Below are 6,620 nucleotides of genomic sequence, written 5' to 3' on the forward strand. Positions count from 1 at the left end.
TGACTACGAGGGATAAAATTGTTCATTTAGAAACAGAGCTAAGGGGCTCTGTGACTCCTTCCACAATTACCCTTTAGCTTTTAAGGCTGGGTGAGGGTGACCCATTGCAGGCTTTGGGAGAAGAACCCATGTTGTGATTTTTAAGAATTTTAAAAACAACTACAAATCCTTAAACTTTTCCTTAAAACTAGCTACTACAAATGTTACTAATGATCTGTGAATTAACAATATAGTGATCAAATCAGAGTTACAACTGGAATTGAGTTAGTGAATCAACACATTGACAATAATATGGAATGGATTCAACAATTGTCCAAAATCATTAAGTGAACCCAATCAGGAGTTAAATCATGAATTGAACATAACACATGATCCGTCTTTATACATCACAGCCCTTAAATACACCTTAAAAAGGTGCCATCTACTTCACAGCTCTTGGAATTGGGGCTGAGGCCCTTCAGAGCTCCCCCACAGCCAGATAACTTGCATCGTTGTCTCTGTCCTGGCCCAAGCTCCTCACTGCGATGATGCAAGGTGACTGGCAGTTTCTAACTTCCCCTTTTCTGGCAAAGCAGTTTCTGCAACACTCACTTATGACCCAGATTAACACAGAATGACGTAAGTCAACATTTACTTACAGTCTAAATACGCACATGCTATTTCTTTTTGACACTCACACTCTTATTCACCCCCTAAAAGCATAGAGAAAAAAAAAATCAATAATAGAATGGACATCTCCACTAGAAAAAAAAAAGAGAGACAGTTAAAAAGAAATTTCTCTCTTCAGTTCAATGTCAGGACTGCAGGTGACGTTGTTTGGGCCGTACCACATGCTGGCCGGCTGCCTGCAGCTCTTGGCAAAACAGGCTGACAGCACCTGTGGAGTCTTGATCTCCTTCCTTCAGCCAGCCTCAGGCTGAGCAGGAGCATAGTCTTCTTGGTGTTAGGGTGGCCCAAAGATCAGAGCTTCCTCCATGCTTTCCTGAGCCTTCAAGGTTACAAGTTCTGGCTTTTTCTGCCCCATGGCACCTCTCTGGTGATTTTCCAAACAAATTACACACCTCATACTCCCAAAACATAGTTCAATCAGAGTTAAGGGGTGGGCAATTTGATCTTTCAATGGTCTGAAAAGCACAGTCTCTTTATTGGCAGTCCAGTAAGATTACACATCACCAACCAGAAGCACAGATGTCCTCCCATAGATATGAAATCAACAGGAGACAACACCACAGATGCAGTTTTCACCCACCCCGTCTCCCGCCTGAGGTGTCAGCCATGGGTATTAATGGTCGAGTCCCTCTGGGCCCCTCCAGAGTCTGTGCAGGACAAGTGACTTAATGGCTATCATTGCTATTCTTCACTCACTTCCAGTCACACACATGTTCACTCTCAGCATTTTAAAAAAGTAGCCGAAGTCTTACTGGCAACCTTGGGGAGTGTTATATTTCAGCTGAATGAACAGGCACCTCTTGGTAACAGCACTGACACATCGTCCAGTAACAGATAGCTGACTCGGGCAGAAAAATGAAAAGTTTGCAAAAACAAGAAAATAGCCGTTTTTGTCACCAGGCTGCTCTCCAATAGCTTAAACGAAGACCTCCGGGTCCTGCTGCCATGCACGAAAAGCTCCACGGTGCAGTTTGCTTCATCCCCCAGCTTGCTGCGCACTAACTCACCCCAAGGACAAGTCCTTAATTGAATCCCACACCACAATCGCAGCTGACTTTTTCCCAACTTCGACTCAGTCCTCCACCCTCCTTTCCTCCTGCCTCCTCTTTTCTCTCTGCACAGGACCTTGCTGATTTCTTCCAAGAGAAGAACTGACAAAATCTTCCCCTCAGTTCACCTTCCCTTTCCCCTACAATGCTCTTCTCCTTCTTCCCAGCACAGATGCAGAAGTGTCTCACCTGCTCACCTCCTCTAACCCCTCCACTTGCCCAGTGACCCAGTCTCATCTCCTGATTGCCCTTATGCCCACTCTCATCCCCTCCCTCACTCTTGTCCTTATAACTTCTCTTTTCCCTCGTTCTTTCCCCTTATCATATAAATATGCGTTAGTGTCTCCCATCTTAGTGTCTCCCAAGCGCCCCAAATCAGCTGCTCAAAGCTCCCAGCAGCTCTCAGGATCCGCCCATCCACCAGCTGTTCTGGGACAGTGGGAGGGGATGACCCAGTCCCAGCCCTGGGACACAAGGGCCGCAGCCCTTTCCCTGCCCACCCTCACCAGTGCGTAGCACCCCACGTGGCTGGGCGGGCAGCTCCGACACACAGCAGGGCTCCGGCTGCAGGAGGGGCAGGGGGCTGTTTGTTTACTCCAGCGCTGAGGGGAGAGAGCAGGGCAGGCCACGCAAGGAGAGCCCCGATCCGCCCCCCTCCACCCCAGCGCCACTGGCTGCCCGGAGTGGCTAGGGGAAGAGAGAGAGTGAATCCGAACTAAAGCAGAGCGGAATTCTCTTCCTACTACCAGCATGGATTAGGGTAATAAGACCTGTCACCTGTCCCGGACATCACATCCTCAGCAGGGAGAAGAGAAATACACACAGAGAGAAGAGAACCCCCCCTCACCTCCAGCAAGGAGGCACTGGCAGGCAGGGAAATCCAAGCAGGGCTGAAGGTGGGAGGATCCCGGTCCTGCTGCTTTACACACAAAAGCAGACTTCTTGGTGTGTTTGGGGAGGCTCCCCCCAGTTCAGGGCATGGTTTTCGATGCAAGGTGCTGGCGTGCGAGGGGTTGGAGCAGGCTTTGACTGGTGCAACTGCTGGAATGAAGTCTGGGATTCCTGAGGGAAAAGAAAAGAAATCTCTGCTCTTTATGTAAGCAGGGGAATGGGCCTGCTATTGTGGGGAACTTTCCTGGCTCATACACTGCCCCGGTGCAGTTGGCTAGTAAAAGGATCTGAGTCCTTGCCCCCAGTCTCTTTACGCAGAGACCCACCTGACCTCGAGGGCTCCCCTCCCACTCTCCTGTGTGGTGGGGTCCCTGTAACCCTGACAAGGCTGGGCCCAGGATTCCGGGGGCTCAACCCCCAATCTTGCCGTGCTCCCTTAGGGCAGGGGCTAGGGTGTCCCCACTCCGGGCACTAACTCTGCACTGGGCCCCTCCCTGCCCCACTGATCACTGCACACAGCGCAGAGCAACACAATGTGTTACACACACAGCAACCAAACATCAACTAAGAAAAGAGGAGCGAGGTTAAAGGCAAACACCCAGCACTGCCCCCTGGCCTGGGGCACCACACACAGCGTCTCTGGGGTTCACAGTCTGTGTCACACGTTGCAGGCCCACTGTCCAGGCCCTGGCTACGCTGCAGGGATGCAGAGTCAGACCCCTGCTCTGCCAGTAGCCGCACACTCCAAAGTCCCCTTCGCTCTGCCCAGCTGCTCACCACACCCAGCTCCAGCTGGCTCTGCTCCCTACAGCTGTGCTTGGCTCTCTGGGATGCCCCTCTGCTCTGCTGCTGTGGTCGGGTCAGCTGGGCTCCATTCAGCTGTCTGTGCGCCTCTTCCAGCTGCAGGCTGCTTTATCTGGTCAGCTCTGCCCAGGCATGCCCAGGCATGCAGCTCCTGCTCACAGGGAGGGCTGGGCTCCCCCACATCCTCCTGGCTCCCTCATTAGCCTGCCCGCCCTGTCAATCAGGCTGACCTGAGTTGGTCTCTCTCCACTGGTCCTGGGGGCTGTGTCCCTTCCAGGGTCCTGCTTCCTCCAGAGATGCCAACCAAAAAGACCCACTAAGTTTCAGTGAGGGGCTAATAGACCCCTTACATTTAGATTACTCTTGTACTTGGGTGTTTCACAGGCAGAGGGAAGGAGGGATTTTACAAAGGATTTAAAGAATGTATTTCCTATGCACTAGGTCAGTGGTTCTCAACCAGGGGTACAGATACCCCTGGATCAGCTGTTCGGCAGGGCCACCAGTCAGTTGTTCAGGCTCCTGTTTGGCCTCTTCCCTCCAGGACTCCCCTTTCCGGCGCTCTGCCTCTTCCCACTCTGCCTCTTCCCCTGGAGCCTCCCCCCCCCAGTCCGCCAGCACCCACCAGCAAAAACAAAAGGCAGCAGCTATGATTTAGAGTGGGATCGCTTACAACATGTGACCCAAGAGGCAAAGTCTGAAGCAAAAGTTGTGTGTCTGGTGGAAGCAGAACTGGAGACAATGAACAGCGGAGCGCAGAGCAATAGGAATGGAGAAGGGCCTCGATGCCCCGCAGTGAGCGGCATGAGAGCAGGATCAGGCCCTCAATGTTTAGATTGTCACAGCTTTTACTCAGCCATGCCCGGGCTGGCCGGGGAACGCTGCAGACTTCCAGAGACGATGCGTGGGGGGACGCCCAGATTTCTCCCTGCTTCCTCCCACTGCAGGAACGGGGCTAGGGGTGAGTGGTGAGACACAGATACTGCTGGCCCCCCACAGCGTTTCTCTGTGCCCCCCTAGGGGGCTGAGAGTGGGGGAGCAAGGAGCAATACCGGGGCTCCCTGCATCCAGGTCACTTTCCCCACCTGGGCTGTGAGGCAAGCATCAAGAGCTGCTGCTCTCTGCCCTCCCCTTACGCAGATCAAGTGGGGAAAGTGACTTGGATGCAGCGAGCCCTGACCTTGCTCCTCGATCCTTCCCCCACAGCCCACTAGGGGTGCATGGAGGAACAGTGTTCGAGGGGGGAACCAGCAGCAATACCTGCCGCTCCATGCATGCAGGGTCAGTTTCCCCTCATGGGTGCAGGAGGGGATGCAGAGATTGGGAGAAGGGGGGGAGTGCAGGGGCTAGGGGGTGAAGGGAGGGTGCAGGGGTTAGGGGAGAGGAGATGCGGAAGGGGGGCGCAGAAGGGGATTGGGGAGAAGGGATGCAGGAGGCAACCCCCCCCAGCTTTGTGTCATCTACAAATGTAATCAGTTTGCTCTCTGTTCCTCCATCCAAGTCATCAATAAAGATGTGAAACAAAACCCGACCAGATCAGATCCCTCCAGGTCACTTGAGACCTCCCTCCAATCCGACATCATTCCATTCATAGTTTCTCTTTGTTTGCGGTTGTTAATCAATTATCTATCTGATTACTGGTAGTTCTGCTGAACCCACATTTCTCCAGCGTATCTATCAGAGTGTCTTTTTGTTACGAGCAGCCTGTGGCTTGAGTGCTATTAAAAACAATAGGAGCTAGATGCCCTTCTCAAAATGGCCACCAAACTGTGGGCAAGGTCTGACCTCACTCCTATTGAGAACAATGGGTATTGGTAGCTATAACAGCGGGGAGGGAGAAAGATACTTTTGTTTTGCAGGGGATTTAAAAATGTGGTTTCATTCCAATTCTGAACAAAAAACCCAAACATTTTGAAAAGCTTTTCAAAAGGGAACAGAGCTATCGCTCCGGGCAGTCCACATAAGGGGCTGCTTCAGAGTCACGGATCCTGGAAGCCTTGGGAACCTGATTACAGACAGCCAAAGCCCGGGCACCAGAAAAAAAAAATTAGGTGGGCTGTCAAGGAGATGGGCAGGTGAAACGGCAGGAAATCAGACAGGTTCTGTCAGAACTTTGTTAAAACTGAATCATCTTTGCAAAACATTTTTATTTCAACGAATCGGCAAATTCCGATGGAAAAATGTTTAGCTGGAATTTTTCCAGTCAAATTTAGTAGCTACTTTGAAAGCGGATGGTTCTATATGGAATTCTCTGTAGTAGACCATCATTCACCAGCCTCGACTGAGGGAGAAGCTAAATAATGTCATGCTATTTTGGGCCCAAGTCAAAAGAGTCCTAGAGAGATGGCTGTGTCTCCCTCCCTCTTGGTTTAGCAAAAGAGCAAATTAAATATTTAATTAAAATGAATATAATTCTCCAAGTATTGTAGACATGGCAACGCAGAGCCACAGCTGATGTAAACCTGCATCAGATTTACTTTGGTTTACACAAACTGAAGTTTCTGCTTGCCAAGACACAACCAATCACAGACTACTTTGGAAAGAATAATAAAAATCTCCACACAGCCAAATTTTCAGAGGGACTAGAGCTTCCAGACAGTGTACACAATGTTACAGTAGTCTTGTGATTTTACATCCTTTTCAGACTGGCTATTCCATAGGCTCAAATTAAACTGGATTAAAATTGAACAAATTAAAACCTCTCCCTTAACCCATTATTTCCTTCCAAACACCAAACCACAAGAAATTAAAATCGTTTATGTGCTAAGATTGGAGGAAAATGTCCTGCCAGTGTAGCGCGAGGGGAAGTCAATTATTTTTTGTCAAGGTCCAAATTTCTTGGTCAAAGTATAGTCAAGGTCCAGAGACACATTTTTCACACTGCATGTGCCCCTGTTCAACAAGCACGTACAGTGCTGCGCATAAGTAATATACCCCATTGCTTATATTTTTAGTGTATTAAATGAAAAATAAAATCAAACCACTGTATAACCTAAACATAACCTCCACAAAAGATGTAATAAATCAATCTGAGACTTGAGAAAGTACATAGATAAAATGTCAAATAGATGCAAATATTAACATTAAAACAATTTGTTTGAGTTTACAAAGAGTATTAACTTTGGTTTTGTCAGATAAAATGCTTGCAGACATGTATGTGTATAGATCAGGGGTTGGCAATGAATAAAATGCTTGCAGACATGTATGTAC

At 49.4% G+C, this 6,620-nt stretch overlaps 1 protein-coding gene across 1 annotated transcript in view; it reads right to left on the reverse strand.

The window, feature by feature from the left end:
* LOC137151854 (3 beta-hydroxysteroid dehydrogenase/Delta 5-->4-isomerase-like) overlaps nt 1-2,682 on the reverse strand; it is a 28,313-nt gene extending 25,631 nt beyond the window's left edge. Inside the window, exon 1 of the mRNA XM_067546357.1 lies at nt 2,566-2,682. The gene's annotated coding sequence lies outside the window, so the exon portion shown is untranslated. The remainder of the gene's footprint in view (nt 1-2,565) is intronic.
* Between the last annotated feature and the right edge of the window lie 3,938 nt (nt 2,683-6,620).

The sequence above is a fragment of the Emydura macquarii genome, unplaced genomic scaffold (assembly GCF_026122565.2).
Source record: "Emydura macquarii macquarii isolate MOO-44397 ecotype Brisbane River unplaced genomic scaffold, CSIRO-AGI_Emac_v2 contig_1119, whole genome shotgun sequence".
In the NCBI taxonomy this organism is placed as follows: Eukaryota; Metazoa; Chordata; order Testudines; family Chelidae; genus Emydura; species Emydura macquarii.